This window comes from Macrotis lagotis, chromosome 4 (assembly GCF_037893015.1).
Source record: "Macrotis lagotis isolate mMagLag1 chromosome 4, bilby.v1.9.chrom.fasta, whole genome shotgun sequence".
Classification (NCBI taxonomy): domain Eukaryota; kingdom Metazoa; phylum Chordata; class Mammalia; order Peramelemorphia; family Peramelidae; genus Macrotis; species Macrotis lagotis.
The window spans coordinates 98,269,208-98,287,984 of record NC_133661.1 but is presented as its reverse complement, the minus strand read 5'-3'; the positions used below and the strand labels follow the sequence as shown (position 1 = coordinate 98,287,984).

General features: G+C 34.9%; 1 protein-coding gene across 2 annotated transcripts in view; it reads left to right on the top strand.

The window, feature by feature from the left end:
- ATRNL1 (attractin like 1) overlaps positions 1-18,777 on the top strand; it is a 1,271,094-nt gene that overhangs the window by 403,366 nt on the left and 848,951 nt on the right. The gene's annotated exons all lie outside the window — the stretch shown is intronic.

Sequence of the window (18,777 nt, the reverse complement as noted above, 5' to 3'; positions counted from 1 at the left end):
AAAGAATTAATTATTTCATCCTAGATAATGACAATAATGAAACAACATACCAAAACCTATGAGATACACTCAAGGTGGCTTTCAGGAGATATATCTTTAAATCCTTACATGAATAAATTAGAGAAAGATGAAATCAATGAGCTAAATATTCAATTAAAAAAATTAGAGAAAGAACAAATTGAAAACCCCCCAATTAAGTATCAAATTAGAAATTCTAAAAATTAACGGAGAAATTTAAGAAGTTGAAAGCAAGAAACTGTTGAACTAATAAATAAAACCATGAGTTGGTTTTATGAAAAAAACAATAAAATTGATAAACCTCTGGTCAATTTGACTAAAAAAAGAAAGACGAAAAACAAACTGCTATTATCATAAATGAAAAAGGTAAAGTTACCACTAATGAGAAGGAAATTAAAGTAATAATTTGGAATTATTTTGCCTATGCAAATTTCTATCCCAATAAATTTGATAATCTAAGTGAAATGATTGAATATTTTTAAAAATATAAGTTGCCAAGGATAAATGAAGTGGAAATTAAATACTTAAGTATCCCTTTCTCCAAAAAAGAAATTCTACAAGCCATTATTGAATTCCCTAATAAAAAAAAAGCTCCAGGGCCAGATGGATTTACAAGTGAATTCTATCAAACATTTTAGGAACAATTGTTTCCAATTCTATATAAACTCTTTGGAAAAATTGGTGAAGACAGAACTCTGTCTAATTCTTTCTATCACACCAATATGGTGCTAATACTTAAACCAGGAAGAGTTAAAATAAAGCAAATTATAGACCTATCTCCCTAATGAATATAGATGCAAAAATCTTAAATTAAATTTTAGCAAAATGACTATAAGAAGTTATCACTGTGATAATACATCATGACCAATACAATGTATCCCAGGAATGCAGGGTTGGTTCAATATTAGGAAAACTGTTAGTATAATTAATTATATCAATAACAAACCTATCAGAAATCATATGATTATATCAATAGATGCTGTAGAAATGTAATAAATTGGGAAACAATTTTTACAACTAGTATTTCTGGCAAATTTTTTTAAAAAACCAAGCCATTCCCCAATTGACAAATGGTCAAAGGATATGCAAAGGCAATACAGATGAGGCAATCAAAGTGAGCCATAGTCATATGAAAAATTGCTCTAAATCACTACTTATTAGAGAAATTCAAATTAAAGTAACTCTGAGGTACCACCACACTCCTCTCAGACTGACTAATATGACCTGAAAGAACAATGATCAATGTTGGAAGGGATGTGGGAAATCTGGGACACTAATACATTGTTGGTGGAGTTGTGAAATCATCCAGCCTTTCTGGGGAGCAATTTGGAATTATAACCAAAGGGCAACAAAAATATGCATACCCTTTGATCTAGCAATGCCACTACTGGCTTTATACCCTGAAGAGATTATGAAAAAAAGGTAAAAACCTCACTTGTACAAAAATATTCATAGCAGTCCTGTTTGTGGTGGCAAAGCATTGACAATTAAGTGAATGTCCTTCAATTGGGGAATGGCTTAACAAACTGTGCTATATGTATGTGATGGAACACTATTGTTATGTTAGAAACCAGGAGGGATAGAAATTCATGCAAGCCTGGAGGGATTTGCTTGAACTGATGCTGAGCAAGATGAGCAGAACCAAAAAAAACATCGTACACCCTAACAGCAACATGGGGGCAATTATTAACTTTAATGGCTCATGCCATCAGGCACAATTTTGGGGGCATCTGCGATGGAGAATACCATCTGTATCCATAGAAAGAATTGTGGAGTTTGAACAAAGACCAAAGAATATTACCTTTAATTTAAAAAAATACCATTATATTATTATATAATTTTGCTATCTCTTATACTTTATTTTTCTTCCTTAAGTATATGCTTTCTCTCTCATTACATTCAGCTTAGATCAATGTATACCATGGAAACAATGTAAAGACTAACAGGCTGCCTTCTGTGGGGGGTGGGAGCGAAGGAAGCAAGATTAGGGGAAAAATTGTAAAATTCATAATAAATGAAGTCTTTATTTTATTAAAAAAATAAAAAATAGCCTCCTAAATATATTTTAACTTTTTCTTTTATAACACATCAAGCTTCAATTTATTTCAACTCCTAAAAATTTATTATATATATATATGTGCAAAAATATATTATTATATATCTGTGCATGCTTTAACAAAATAAGGAATTATTCACAATACTTATGAATCATATAGTGTTTTTTTGAGTTATTCCTTGAAGCCTTAATACACAATAGAAATCTTGTGTAGTTAAGTATATTTCACCCCCTTGAGAAAAGTGGAGAATGATTGAAAATATTTCAGAGAACTCTTTTACTGGAAAAATCATCTCCATTTTTACTTATGGTTCAATATAAAATTTAGCAGAATAGAAAGTCTAAAGCAAGTATGACATTTTCCCTTTTATTAAAGATATTCTGCAAATATGAATCAAGATGATAGCTTTCATATTTTTTTCTGTTAACTTGAGAAGAATATTTGTTAGTTTGTTATGTTTTACAGCATTAAAGTAGGCAACAATAATCTGGTTCTTTTTACTCCAAGAACAACTATAGTCTGTTTCTATTCTTAATCCCTTGCTACCTCATGGAAATAATATCTCAAGTTAGCTACACTAGCATTTTACTAGGTATATTACTGTACTTAGGGATTTTTTTTATATTCAGTATAAAATATCTTACAATTAAATAAATATATATTAAGCACCTAATAAATTCAAGCAACTGTATTTTAAACATTTCAGATAATATTGGATTTAGGTTTAAGGAAATTCTTCATGGGACTTTCTGATTAATCTGATGAGTTCTTCAAAAACTCAATGAAGTTCCAGTATTTGGATGTTTGTCTAAAAGGTACCTCCCACTTAGCTGTGCATATACCTTGGCATTCTGCTGAGGGAACATAGGGAACTTACCTGATTGGTTCCAAGTGCCTAGGGCTTCCTCCAAGGTGATTAGCAACTGAAAATCAGGTGGAACAGACTCTTGTCAGAGAAGGTATATCTCTCGAGACAAATAGAACAAAACAAAACAAAACCGGACGCCAGCTCAACTTTTTCAGTCTTTCTACCCTGTATTTGCAGATCTATGTCAAGATAAATCTTTCAACGAATTATTTCCTACCTATAGGTGAATTACACTATTGCTGTCTTGTATGGCCACAATCTTGTTTGGCCAGTCTGTTTTCTTTGTTTTTCTTGTTCAGAGATAAGGAATTAAAGTTGATGAAAGCAGACTTTTCATGACTATAATATTTGGTAGTGGATAGGCCTTTGATGGAGTTCCAGCAAAGGCAGTGGTCAGCACATACTTGCATGTAGTCTGAAGGGGGAGGCATTTTAATGTATGTGACCAGCCTTCACTTATCCCACTGGTAATTTCAGTTTCCAGAGTTTCCAAGTTAAAGAATTTCTGAGAGAGGGAGGAAGGGAGGGAGGGAGAGGCAGGGGAGGGGAGGGGAGAGGCAGGGGAGGGGAGGGGAGAAGGGGAGGAGAGGAGAGGGGAGGAGGGGAGGAAAGGGGAGAGGAGAGAGAGAGAGAGAGAGAGAGAGAGAGAGAGAGAGAGAGAGAGAGAGAGAGAGAGAGAGAGAGAGAGAGAAGAGAAGAGAAGAGAAGAGAAGAGAGAGAAGAGAGAGAGAAGAGAGAGAGAAAATTCCCCATGCAGTGTCTTTCTTACAGAAATAAGATATTTGCACATAATTCTCCTGCAAAGCTGTACTTGAAAAGGAAAAGTGATGAGTTCCTCATAAAGTGCAGAGTTGAGGTGTAGGGGCAACCTTGTTTAGAAGCTTCCTGCACTTAAAGTAATTGCCTTCTATGGGACTTTAAGTGGGCTGTTTAAGTATTTCAGGTTTATATATTTGTTTTTAGTCTTCTGACAGTGTTTGGCATCCACTACATTTTCTGTAGGAGTTAAATAAAGGTTGTTTCTTATCTGATACCATAAGTATCTTCCAACTCTGAAGTTTCACTGGCTGTCCTTTATGCCTGGAATTTTATTTGCTGGCTTCCTTCAAGTCTTAGCATATATATATATATACATATATATATATGTATATATATATACATATATACATATATACATATATGTATATATTCTAGTGTGTTCTCTCTGTTGATTATCTCTAATTTATACTGTATCTATCTGGTTGGTTCATAGTTTGATTTCATATTATCTCACCTATTAGACCTTGAGCTCCATGAAATTAGGGACTGCTTTGTTTGCTTTTTTTCATTTTTTTCTTTGTATACTTATCACAGTGCCTTGCAAATATAGTAGGCATTTGATAAATGTTTGATGAGTTCAGTAGTTCATTGAGAGCCTATATGGAATTTAGGGATATTCTGATTCTCTAGATTTGAACTTTTCCTAAGATTTAATTTGGAAAGTTTCCCTGAGCAAAACTGCATAGGTGAGGCAATGTGGCCAAAGAAAGAAACTGACCGTGTTTGTTTTAGAAAACCAGGCTCTGTCTAGACTGTATGATCCCAGATTCTTTGGTAGAGTGGAGAACACTGAGTTTTGGTTTATATGACTTTTTTATTGTCAAAATCCAAAATATTTTTCATAAAGAATCAACTTATCTTTAGGTATTATTCTTTTTTTTTAATTTATTTTTTTATTCTCATTTTGTACAAATTTTTTTACATTAATAAAATATTCTTGTTTACAAGTAAACAAAATACCCCTCCCCCTATGAATATAGATAGACTTCCTTGGGTGAAAAAAGTAAAGGGGAAAGAAAAAAATTAAAATTAAAAAAAATAATAGTAATAATTGTAGGTATGGCCAGGTGGCCCAATGGATGGAGTACTAGGCCTGGAACCACAAGCATCCGAGCCCAAATCCGGCCTCGTACACCCAACAATCACCAAGCCGTATGACATGCAAGCCACCCGAAGCCCACTGCCCTGCAAAAACCAAAAAGAAGAAAAAGAAAGACCCAAAATAAAATAAAATAGTAATAATATTAGGGCTGGCTGGGTGGCAGACAGAGCATTGGCCCTTGAGCCAGGAGCACCCAGGTCCAAATCTGGCCCCAGACACCCAAAGATCACCCTGCTATGTGGCCCCAGGCAGGCCACCCAGCCCCACTTGCCCTGCACCCTCCCTCAAATAATAATAACAAAAAATGTGCTTCAGTCTTCCTTCCAACACCAACAACTCTGTCACGGGTGGATCACATTCTTTATGATAAGTCCATCACAAAAGTTACTTCCATATTTTTCCAACATTGCCATTGCTGATCGCAACTCCCTCCTTTCTTATTTCTCCACTACCATGTACTATATTTTCTCTTTCCTTTCACTTTGACTCTGCTGTAGGGTTGCTGAGTGGTACAGCAGACAGATTCCCTGGTCCTGGGGCCAAGAAGCCCTGAGCCCCCATACCACCCCTTAGGCCCAGAATCCACCTGGCCCCATGGTCCTGGGCAGGCCATCCAATCCCAGCACCTTGCAAGAAGTAAAAAAGAAAATGTGTTATATCTGACCACTCTCCCCCCCATGGTCCATCCTCTCCTCCTTTATTCACATCCCCACCCCTTCCCCCTGCTCCCCCTTCCTTCTTACTCCAGATGTCTATACCCCTATATATGCTGTTTCCTCTCCTAGCCATCTCTGATGAGAGCAAAGATTCCCTCATTCCCCCTTGCCTCTCCCTTTCCATATCATTGCAATAGCTCATTGTAATAAAAAATCTTATGTGAAATATCTTGGACTATTCCCCCTCTCCTTTTTCTTTCTCCCATTCCATTTCCCTTTTTTTTCTCTTGACTCCATTTTACACCATATTTTATCTTCGAATTCAGCTTTCTCCTGTGCTTCAACTATAAAAGCTCCCTCTACCTGCTCTATTAACTGAGAAGGTTCATATGAGTATTATCAGTGTCATTTTTCTATGCAGGAATACATGCAGTTCATCCTCATTAAGTCCCTCATATTTCCCCCCTCTCCTCCAATCTCCATGATTCACCTGAGTCCTGTATCTGAAGATCAAACCTTCTGTTCAGCTCTGGCCATTCCAAAAGGAACATTTGAAATTCCCCTGGTTCATTGAAAGTCCATCCTTTTCCCTGGAAGAGGACATTCAGCCTTGTTGGGTAGTTCATTCTTGGCTGCATTCTAAGCTCTCTTGCCTTCCGGTATATTGTATTCCAAGCCCTACGAGCTTCCAATGCAGTTGTTGCTACGTCCTGTGTGATCCTGACTGCAGCTCCACGATATTTGAACTGTGTCCTTCTGGCTGCTTGTAATATTTTCTCTTTGACTTGGGAGTTCTGGAACTTGGCTATAATATTCCTAGGGGTTGGTTTTTTGGGATCTCTTTCTCGGGGGGGGGGGGATCGGTGGATCCTCTCCATTTCTATTTTGCCCTCTGCTTCTAGAATATCAGTGCAATTTTCCTGTAGTAATACTTTGAAAATGATGTCAAGGCTCTTTTCCTGATCATGACTTTCAGATATTCCAATAATTTTTAAATTATCTTTCCTAAGTCTGTTTTCCATATCAGTTGTTTTTTTGATGAGATATTTCACATTTTCTTCTAATTTTTCATTTTTTTGGTTTTGAAGTATTGATTTCTGATATCTGTTAAATTCATCAATCTCCCTGAATTCTATTCTTTGTCTGAAGGATTTGTTCTCCTCAGAGAGTTTTCTTATCTCTTTTTTCCATCTGGCCAATTTTGCTTTTTAAAGCATTCTTCTCCTCAATAACTTTTTGAACTGTTTTATCCATTTGACCTAAGCTGGTTTTTAGCATGCTATTTTCTTCAGCATTTTTTTGGATTTCCTTGACTAAGCTGCTGACTTCATTTTCATGTTTTTCCTGCATCTCTCTCCTTTCTTTTCCCAGTTTTTCTTCCTACTCCCTCATTTGATTTTCAAAGTCTTTTTTGAGCTCTGTCATAGCCTGAGTCCAATTTGTGTTTTTCTTGGAGTCTTTAGATGCAGGAGCTTGTGCTTCATCATCTTCAGACTGAGTATTTTGATCCTTCTTGGGCTCATTTGCATTGCAAAATATTTCTCAATAGTCTTCCTCTTATTTCTTTGCTTGCTCATTTTCCCAGCCTGGGCCTGGTTTTGGGGTGCTTCCTGAGCTTTTGGTACACTCCCACAAGGGTCTCAGTGTGTGAGGCTCTGTCCCCACTCCTGGTCTGTGAATGACCATAAGCGCCCCCCTCTGCCACAGGGCCGAGGTGGGGGGGCTGTTGTTCTATGGGGGGCCTAGACTGCAATCAGGATCTAAATGTGGTCAGAACCCCAGAGTCCTGTTCCAGAGGCAGAGGACAGAGCTCTGCAGTTTCTCTTCACTCCCCTCCCTCAGCTTAATGGGCTCATGCCCTGGAGGCTCCTGCTTACCAGCTCAGCCTGCTTCTGTTTCAGGATCTGGGCTGCAGAAAGAACAAGCTGCTAGCTGTGTGCCCTGAGGGCTGGGCTCCACGTACTCGCTCTGGCAGAGGTCCCCCGCTGTTCCCCCACTTTGTGCCCGGTGCTCCTCAGGGTGCAGCTCAGGAGACTCCCCCACTGCTGTGAGCCATGGCTCCCAGCGCCCTGGGACTGCCTCCAGGAGGCTGAAGTTCTTTGGCTCTGGCGGGCCACCCCTCTGGCAGGCCGCCCCTCCGCCCCAGGGAGCAGAGCCTTTCTGCTCTTTTCCAGGTTACCTTGAGTAGGAGAACTGCCTCACTGGGTCCCTTTGTGGGTTCTGTCTCTTGAAAGTTTAGTTAGAGTTCTTAGCTTATGAGTCTTATCAGAGAGCTCCTAAGACTGGATCCCTTCTTGTTGCCATCTTGGCTCCCCTTTAGGTATTATTCTTGACCTCATGTTCATGAATTTGTTTTCAACTATTTTTATAACTATTTTCACTGTAATTGTTTCCTTTGTAATTCTACATTTTACTTTTATTCTTTCAAAATATTATTGTGAGAAACCAAAGACTGCATCAGAATTCCTAAGTTATATATGACACCAAAAAAGGATTAAGAATTCTTGATATAGAAATCATTATAATCTCTCTGATTTACAAATACATTGTTAGTTTGTAATTTAGCCAAGTTTCAGATTTAATTAGTCTATACATTTTAATTACTTAGTAATAGGACCCAATAGACCAAAATGAACATCAGTCAGGTCATACTATTCTTCCCCTATGATAAAATGTGTCCTGGTTTGCACATAAGGTAACAAGATTATCATCTTTGATTTTCAGATACAGTAAAGCATTTATTTAATTTCTTGGAAAAGTGTAATAACATAAAAGTCTTGCAGTAGACATGAAATTGTCACTAAAAGGCTCTTTCCCTTTCCAGTGCATCCTTACCCCCAAAGAACTATACAAGCCTCTAGCCTTATTATACTATCCTTAGGGTTGCAAATTCCCCAAGGAGGAAGATGAATTTGGCATTGCTAGAGCAGCAATTTTGCATCTGCCTTGACCAAATAAATAAAACACCAAATCCATGTATTTTATTCCTGTGTGCCTTTCCTCAACCCCTTTATGGCTCATCTTGTTCTTATTTCCTCAGCTAGCATCCTCAGAGCAATCTAGACATTCCTTCCGAAGGATACAGCACATATATTACTTTTATTCAGACATATCTTCTCTGTCATTACCATAACTGTTTTTTTCCAGACTCAGGTAATACCACTCAATTTCTTTCTGTTATTGACACTAGGAATTTAGGAGCCAAGTCACTTTTCTATAGATGTAGCTGAGAAGCCTCATCATTGCCCCTCAAGTTGTGTGGCTGAGAAAACTTCTAACTGCAATATTCCTCTGATGAAGGATTTTTTAGGAGAAGGGATGGAGGTGTATCATGGGAATGAATAGGCTTTTTTATCTGAATACATATGTCTGCACTTAAGTTGCTGACTTTTTTCTATTTAATCTCAAGACTTCCTAGAAAAAAAAGGGATGAAGTCCTGCAACAAATCTGTTGGTCCTCTTTTATAAGATCAATTCTAAGAATTGCTCTAATGCACAAACTCTTGCTTATTAAATCATTTTGAATCCTCCTTCTGAGACTCAATCAGTAAGTTTCATTGAAGTGTGAATGAGTCTAACAAGTTCCCATGTCCAGAAATCAACTTCAGAAGTCTCAAGATAGTGTAATTGGGCATTTAAGCACCCTCTATCTTCTTTAAGTTCCTTGTGTAACTCCCCTAATCAACTTACATCAGTAAAAGTGAATGTAAATTGTAGTTGAAGTTGGAAGACTCAGAGTCTTCAGTATTTTCTGGGCACAAATAAACTTATTAAAATTTTAAATCCAAGAATAAGGAAGTCTTTATTTAACTAAATAAGCCACATTCAAATTAAGGAGTTAATTCCAAATTGCTAAAAAAATAAATAAGAGAATAAGAAATAATATGTATTGCGTTTAAACCATGAAAGGGCAATCATGTAATGTTTTTCACAAAAGTCATAGACTGATTTACAATACAATTTATTTCAAATGATCAATATTTAGGAATTGCTAAGAGCAATAGTCAGCATATGTTCTTTTAATTTAGTTTTAAATGCCAGAGGTAACTCTGCTTTTCAAATATCAGTTGAATGTTACATAGTTAAACATATAGGGCAAGGGCCATCATTGTGACTTTTAAAAGACTTATCAAAATTAATCTTTAAAGGGAGGGTAATATTTGCTAGCTTTCAGTATTTATTAATTCATGTTCCTTTCCTCTTCTTGCCTGATAAGACGGCAGGAAATGTAATACTTTTGAGCCATTGGTATTAAACTGAAGATTTTAAAAATGAAAACCTAAACTGCTGTTCATTAAAGTTAACCTAAGCATTACTTATTTTCAATCATGCACTAGAATTTTCTGCAAATGTTGAATTATCATAAAGAGTGAATATTTGGAATGTTTTCTTGGATAACCTGCCAAAAGAGCTTTCTATTTTCTGAGAGCATGCACTCTCATTTCTTGAATTTATGGAATATATAGATCATGCTTTGTATTCACTGGATGATGAACTACCTCAGTACGTAACCTAAAATTATTTGAGGTGACATTCAGACGTTCCATATTTTGACTGGCTGGTGACATTTCAAAATCAAAATATTCTCATTATGTAATATAGCTTTGAGAAGTCTGATTTCACATTACATAACCTTCAACAAGAGATGTTGGCAAAAGAAGAGAAACCATTTAATTGAAAACATCTATAAAATTTTGTTTTCAATAATGAAGTATCATTATTCTCTTGCTTTGTTTTTGGTGGGAATAAAAGAATTGACAAAACTGTCTTTATTCTATATTGAATTAGGAGAAAACATTATTTTATAGGAGCATATAGAGAATAGCCTAAGTAATACACAAAATTATGTGATATGTTATACTTTAAAAAATTCTATTATTGTATAATTTAAACAAACTGTTTTGGGACATTTTTCCATTATGATAGGTAGAAAAATGTAATATTGTTAGCTAGGAAAAGTAGTAAATCAATTTGGGGCCAATTATTGTGACTTAAGAAGCTTGAGTAGGTTAAACCATCAGACAAAGAGCAAAGAATTGGTTTGTTACAAGTTGTTTGAAGGGACTATATGAGGTATTTATAAAGAATTTAAATATTAGACCTTGACAAACATATTTCCCCACAAAAATAGAGCTTTCAGTTTTCCAAGCACACTGTTTCTCTGTTTCATCAAATCATTTTGCGCCTCAGTAATATGACAGGAAATATAGGACCTTTTAGTGACTTTGTGCAGTGTGGTAGTTATGCAACCTGTTTTTCTTAATGCATCATATCCACCAGCCCTCCAAAACTATCATTTTGTTAATTATAGTCTGTTCTTGAATATGACATATGGGTATGTACACATTGCTAACATATCCATTCTCTTTCCTGTCACAATGAGAATTTGAGCAAATGTCATTAGAGACATAAAACATTATATGCTATTTTAAAAAATTAAGTGGTTTCATTAGTTATAATATATAATATCAATAATAAAGTGATATTAATTCCAGAAAGATAATTTCACGTTAGAATGAAGCAGGCATTTGTAGACAGGACAATTGTAGTAGACATCATACTTCTCCAAACCTTATTATCCTCTCAAGCTAGTGTCTTAGATATCTCTTTTCTTTTATTGCTAAACTTGTAGAAAGATGTTTTTATACTCACTGTCTCTCCTTCCTCACAATTCATTCATTCCTCAACATCATGAAATGTGACTTCCATTCCTATTTCTTTGTTGTGAAATCACTTCATTGTCACTAGTGACATCTTAATGACCAATTCCATTCACCTTTTTTCAATCAGTATCTTCCTTGAACCCTCTGATAAAGTTTATCACACCTGCTTCTTGATATTTTTTTTCATTCTTTGAATTCTATGACACAGTTCTCTTTTAATTCTTCTGTTTGGTTAATTTCCCTCCTTGATCTCCTTCTGCATTGCTCATTCTCTTCATGTTGCCCTCTAAGTAAAACTCCACCCTTGGCCTTCTCTCTTCTCCACATGTTTTCTCTTGATAAACTCTCACAGTATCAAATATTGTCTCTTCTTAGAGGGCTCACAAATCTATGTATACAATGTAAATTTTTCTCTTAACTGTAACTACTAAAGAAAACATGCTGTAATTCTGGTATCAGAGAACTTGTGTTCAAATATGACCTCTGACTACTTATCAGACTTTGAGCAAATCATTTTCTCTCTTTCAGTAAAATGAGAAACTTGATCTATAAGGCTTCTGAGGTTTTTTCCCCCAAGCTCTAGAACTAATCTTATGTTATCTAACTGATTGGTGGATTTGTCTTCTTGGAAAGCTTCCTGAAACTTTTGATTCAACATGCCCTAAAGTGAATATATATATATATATATATATATATATATATATATATATACACATAAAATTTTCTTTTCTGAACATACAGCTTCTTTATTTTACTGGTACTTCTGTCTTATTGTCATCTAAATTCAAAACTTAAAAATATTCCTTCTTTCTCCTTTTCCACATCTAAGTATATTCCACTGAATTTACTCTCATAGTATCCCCAGCGACTGTTGTTTATTTTCCATTCATGCTTCCATGGTGATTTATAACTTCATCATATGTCACCCAGACAATTTTAGCAGTTTCCTAGCATCTCACTTCCAGCCTCCAGTCTCATAGCATTAAAACTATTATTTACCTATCCATCTTTGTTATGTCTTTATCTCTCTCAAAACCTTTTTTTTGATTCTCTATTGTCCATTAGATAAAAATATAAACTTCTTAATCTGACATTTTAGGCTCTTCATAAACTAGTTCGAATTCTGCCTTTAAATCTTAAGTTCACACATTTGCAAATTGACCCAATCATTCCCTGATCAAATCACTTCCATGCCTAGAATGTTCTTATTGGTTATTCTTATATCTTGGAATTTTTTTCTACCTTCAAGAACCAGGTCAGATGTTGACTAATACATGAAATTTTCCTTCTCCCCCCCCTTATAAAAGTATGCTTTTCTTTACTTAAATTTTCCTATCTTGATCTCTACTTACCCTCAGATTTAGAGTTAGTCAGTAAATATTTGAATTATTTAACCAAGTCAATACTGGACTAAAAGATAAACTAGTTTACAAAATCTTAGAGAAAAGGGTGATATATGATTATGAACAACATTGTTTCCTAATAAGTATGGTTTACATATATTTTTTCTTTGGCAATGGTGATTTTCTGTAGTGTGAGGTGGTGAAAGAGTAAGGGAGACAGTTTAGAACTTAAAATAGAACAAAAACTTGGGCAGTTAGGTAGTTCAGTGGATAGAGCACCAGTCCTGGAGTTCAAATTTGGCCTCAGACACTTAATTACCTAACTGCATGACCTTGGGCAAGTCACTTAACCCCATTGCCTTGCAAAAACCAAAAAAAGGTAGCAAAAACAAACTTATTAAATTAAATTAAACTAAACTGGATAAAATATCCCACTTAGAAAATTCATCCCAAAGATACTGAAGTGTGAAATTAAAGATTATGGATTTGGAAAAACAATATTTGCAATTTTTTTATCAAGGATGATAGAATCATCAACCCTAAGATCACAATGCTAGATATTCTTCTAGAGGATGCAGAAAAGCCTTTAAAAAGAAAAAAAAGATAAAAAAGAATCTCCATTGGATTAAGTTTAATTAGAGGATTCATGTGGTAGAGGAGATATAATTATGAGGGCTTTAAGGTACATATTATATATATGTATATATTAGATATAATGTAAAGGAGGAAAAGATACTAAATATTAAAAAATCTTACTTCATTAATACTGAGAAAAGAAGACTGAGAGAATATCAGTTGTTATGAAATTATGTAATTATTCCCCCATCTGAATGAAATCCTTTTGAAAATCATCTCCAAGAGAATCAAGGGTATCCTCAGTGATTATATTAGTAGAGACCAATCAGATTTTCACAAGTTATCTATTCATATTCTTAAAATTGTTTCTAAGATATAATAGACATAGAGCTTTGTTGTGGTTATAATGTTTTTTATTATAAGTTCTTCTCTTTAGTGAACTTTTGTACAGCATTTTCCATTTGGCTAATTCTGTTTTTTAAGGAGTTGTTTCTTTTATTGGATTGTTTTATACCTCATTTACCAGGTGGTCTATTCTGTTTTTAAGATTTTTTTCTCAGTATTTTTTTGTGCCTCAGTTACTAAGGTGTTGACTTTTTTCATGATTTTCTTGCCTCACTCTCATTTCTCTTCCCCGTTTTTCCTCTACTCTCTCATTTGAATTTTAAAACTATTTTTGAGCTCTGAGGAATTCCTTTTTAGTCCTGAGACTCAATTTCTTTGAGGCTTTGCATGTAACTATTTTGACATTGTTGTCTTATTCTGAGTTTATGCTTTGACCTTCCTTGTTATGATAGTATGTTATTGTTGCTTGCTAATTTTCCAGTTTTTTTTTTCTTGACTTTTAGCTTTATGTTATAATTGGACTCTGCTTTCAAGGTGAAGGGAGAACTATTCCAAGCTTCAGGTTTTTCAAACTTCTTACGTTTTCAGTCTATCAAGTTGGAGTGATGTAAGGAAAGATACAAACAATGATTTCCTGGCCTGTATTCTCGTCTGTGAGCACCCACAAATAATTTTTTCTGCTATAGAACTGTATTCAGGATCCCTGCTTCTGCTAGTGCTCTTTCTTGCCATGGGGTTACAACCCAGAACTGCATATAGCCAATGGAACAGGTTCCTGCTCCCCTGGTGCCAACAAAGGGTCCTCTGTAATCTGCTAGCCAAATGTCTGACAAATTTACTGGCAATGGACTGAGAACTTCAGAAAGTATCAATTCAGTTGCTTCCAAGGCCTGATGCTCACCTTCTACATTGTCCTGCACTAAAAATTTGTTTCACCTATTCTTTAGTTAGTTGTGCTGCTTCAGAATTTATTTTGAGGCATTATTAAATATTATTTGGAGGTGGATTAGGAAGAGCTCAGGTAAGTCCGTATCATCACTTTGTCATCTTCTGACAAAGGTTTTTTGTAAAAAAAGAAGAATTTTACAAATTTCTTTACAACTAGGTGCCTCCCATCCATACATGGAGTTTATTTTTTGATTCCTTGGAAAAATTATCAGTGTTAAAAAAAACCCTGCTCAGTGACTTTACAGTAATAAATATCAGGCAAGGAATAAAACCAGAAGATGTAACCTCTTCAAAATATTTGCCACTGTGGAGGAGACCTAGCCCAGTCTAGATTTTAGATGTACCTTATGACGATGATTAAATCTTCTAATACTCCTATATATGAATGACAAAGTATTTATCACATCCAGCCCAAGAGCATTATTAGAGTCTGCTGGAAGGCATGTGTAATCACTAAAATACATTTAGCCTGTTCATTCATATAGGAATGTCTAACTGGATGAAGAAGGTATCTTCAGCTGTAGATAAATAAAACCTGGGAAAGATAGTACAGATGGACAATAATTTGGGACCTGAGTTATATAGGAGAGTGAATTTGATCACTCTTGGAAAATTGTAAACCTCCTTTTACTGATTCCAAGCATCCAGTGAAAGCAAAGGCCCATCTTTTAGTCATGTAAACTCAAAAAAAAAAACAAAAAAACCAGAAAGCATCATCATTAAGAAGAAATTCTGACAGGAAGAGAGGAGGGACTTATTGTATGCAGGGTGAACCCTTAATTGACACTCTCAGATGATTGAGTGAAAATGAGGGAGACCTCCAGCAATTTGGGTGGATCCCTCTGGTGAATATCTGATAGAACAAAGACAAAAGGGCCAGGTACAATTGGGTGTTGATCTACATTGTTAGAAGGAATTCTCAAGTTAAAGAGCCATTTAGGTATTTGTGAACCTGATACTGAGATGACTCTGGCAATCTTATTTCATTTATTTATTTATTTGATTGTTTATGTTTATTTATTCATTCATTCATTCATTCATTCATTCATTCATTATCAGTGAGGTAGTGACAAGAATACAGCGCTGAACTTAGAATTTGACTCCTTAACTTGGATACTTAACTACTATTTTAAATGGGCCTGTAAGTTTTCTCTTCTTTAATGGGGATAATAGAACTAACCTTACAGTATTGTTATAAGGCTCAATGAGACAATATATAAAGATTTTTGCAAGCTTTAATGTGATATTTGATTGCTTAAGTTACTCAACTAATAGACACACAAGTCAGTGCAGGTAGTATAATTTATTGTTGATCATTTTCATAGACACAAAACCATTAGTGACAATGCCCCAATTTTATCGAAAATATTTTTATATCTTAGTAACAGCATTAGGATAAGAAAATCTATCTTACTTAACAGGAATCAGTCTAGAGCACATTCACAATAGCCCAATTAGCTTCCATTTGAAGAACTCCAGGGAGTGGGAACCCACTACCTTCCAAGGAAATTCATTCCACTTTCGAACATGTATAATTGTTAGGAAATTTTTATTTATATCAAGCTTAAATCTAACTCTGAAAATTTCTCTCTTTGTTCTTTGTTGTACCCTTTAAGACTCAGTAGAATAAATCATCTAGGTGACATTTTCAAATACTGGAAGATAGTTGTTATAGTCTTAATTAAATATCCTCAGTTCTTTTATGTGATTTTCTTATGGTGAATTCTCCAGTTCATTTACTATCTTGTTAACCTCTTGATACCTTCCAGTTTGTCAATGCTAATCCTAAAATATAGTATACAAAACTAAAGACAATATTCAATGTGTGATTTGACCAGGGAAAAGTGTAATTGGAACTAAAACTCACATCGTTGTTTTTTTTTGCCCTAGTGTTCTGTGCTTAACCCTGTGTTGCTTCATATTCTTAAAAATGAATTGGATGAAGTTATAGATAGCAACCTTATTAGGGTTATACATGACACTATCCTGAGAGAGATAGTTAACAGTCTATTGTAACAGATTCAGCGTCCAAAATATTAGGCAGGTTTGAACTGTCACTTAGTCTCGTGAGATGAACCTTAAATGGGATAAAGTTAGAATTTTGCATTTTAATTAAAAAAGACTGCACACATGACTGGCAGGCATTTCAGGATAAATATGTAAGGAATACATAACACACACATAAAATATTGTTATTTAGTCATTTCAGTCATATCTGATTCTTTTGTGAACGCATTTCTCTCTTTTTTTTTTCCTTGCAAAAATACTGGAATAATTTTCTGTTTCCTTCTGTAGCTCATTTTACAAATGAGGAACTGAGGTAAACAGGTTTAAATGACTTGTCCAGGGGTCTCATAGATAGTAAACTGTATATTAGCTTATAAATATGGGCCTTTTTGAATCTAAACTATCAAATATATATATATATATATATATATATGAGTATATGTGTATATGTATATATGCATGTATATGTATACATATATGTGTATGTATATGTGTATATATTAACAATGTGACATGACAATAAAAATGTTTATGATCTTTTTTCTTAGTCTACTTTGAAAGAGAAATCCCATTCAGAACCCACAGGTGATAGTTCTGCTCTATTCTATCTTTGTCACTACACATTTAAAGCACAGTTAATGTGTTCATTTCCAGGCATCACATTTTAGGAAAGACTTGATAAGTTTGAGAACTGGCTATGTTAGTAATGAGCACTTTTCTTTCCAAATTGCTCACAAATCACCATTTTAATCATAGCCCAGAATGTTGTCAGAATTAAAGCCACATTGACTAGCATATACATTGCAAACTCTTCCCTTTTTAGAAAATCATATCAACACTGAACTTTCTCCACTCATGTGTTAGACTTCCTATTCCCAAAAATTGCTTAAACCTAGACAAAAAGCACTTCCATCAGTTCTTGCATTGTTTCATTTTAGAAGTTTTCTGAGCTTTGTGACAAGAACAGCAAAGTGTTATTTTTTTAAACTTTTCATCATTTTGTTTTTGTTTATTTTTACCATTTTCTTATAATTAAAGGCAGCTCTAGGTGGCATAGTGGATAGAACACTGGCCTTGGAGTCAGGAGGACAGGAGTTCGAATGTGACCTCAGACACTTGACTCTTACTAGCTGTGTGACCTTAAACCTGACTACCTCACATCCAGGATCATCTCCAGTCATCCTCATTCATATCTGGCCACTGGACCCAGATGATTCTGGAGAAGAAAGTGAAGCTGGTAACTTAGCACAGCACCTCCTCACTAAAATCCAATTCATGTGCTTATCATAACATTACTTCCCTGATGGCGTGTTTTTCTTTTTCGAAAATGAAGGACAAAGCAATATAATAATATTTTGTTAACTAATTTATTCTGAGTTTGAACATTATGCTATTTGGGAAAAAAAACTAAAAATGATCTGATTGATTCTCTATTTCCTTTTGCTTCAAATCATTGTTGTATTCATCTTGAAGTGTCCTTTTTTTGTTCTTCCTCCACTCCCTTCCCCTAACAACCATCAATAAAATTTTATTGTCTTAACTGTTCAATATATTCCTAATCTCATCGTGACTTTTGCATTTCATGTTATTTTTATAGGATTTTGCATCTTTTACTATACTTTCGATGACTTTGACTTCTAGTGGTGTACCCCATGTTTAATATAAGTTAGTTCCCAATGTATCCTTATTGTTTTCCTTAAAAAGATTCCTGTTTCTTTCTCATAATTTTTTTCTTTATGTCTTCACAGTTTCAACCTAGAGACTCCAGTTTTCCCAAATCAAACTATATCAAACTATGGTTCATTTTTTTCTTTTTCTCAATGTTGTTATATATTAAAGTATTGAACTTTTCCCCAAAATCTCTTTATTTCTATTTCATCAAACAACTTGTTATTGTTGGTCAAGCATCAGCTTCAGATTTGGAGATCAACTTTATGTGTCCTTTATCTTTTGAAGAACAAAATTACCATAGCAGAAATAAATTATGGCTATTTCCCACAACCATTGGAATGGGAAAGGGTGTCTTTTGGAGAAATTGATTCCTAAACAAGGAAAATACCATATCTATTCCTTTATTTGCAGCTGAATACCTTGCTAAATTGGTGATTATGTAGTAACCCCTGTAACTACAGAAGAGAAAAAAAGAAAATTTATAGGTTAGAGTTCACATCTTCAAAGGAAATTTGTTAAAGGTTATTCTTTCAAACTGTCAGGAGAGGGAGTTAGGATGCTGTGAGACTCCAAATATATATTCAAATTGGGGCATTGTTTTGACAGCGGATGGTTTTTTAGTTCCAAAGATGGCTTCCTGGTGTTCTTCCTCACCTTCCCTCTCCTCTTATCTCCTCTTTTTTGTAGAGAAAAAAGTCTCCTCT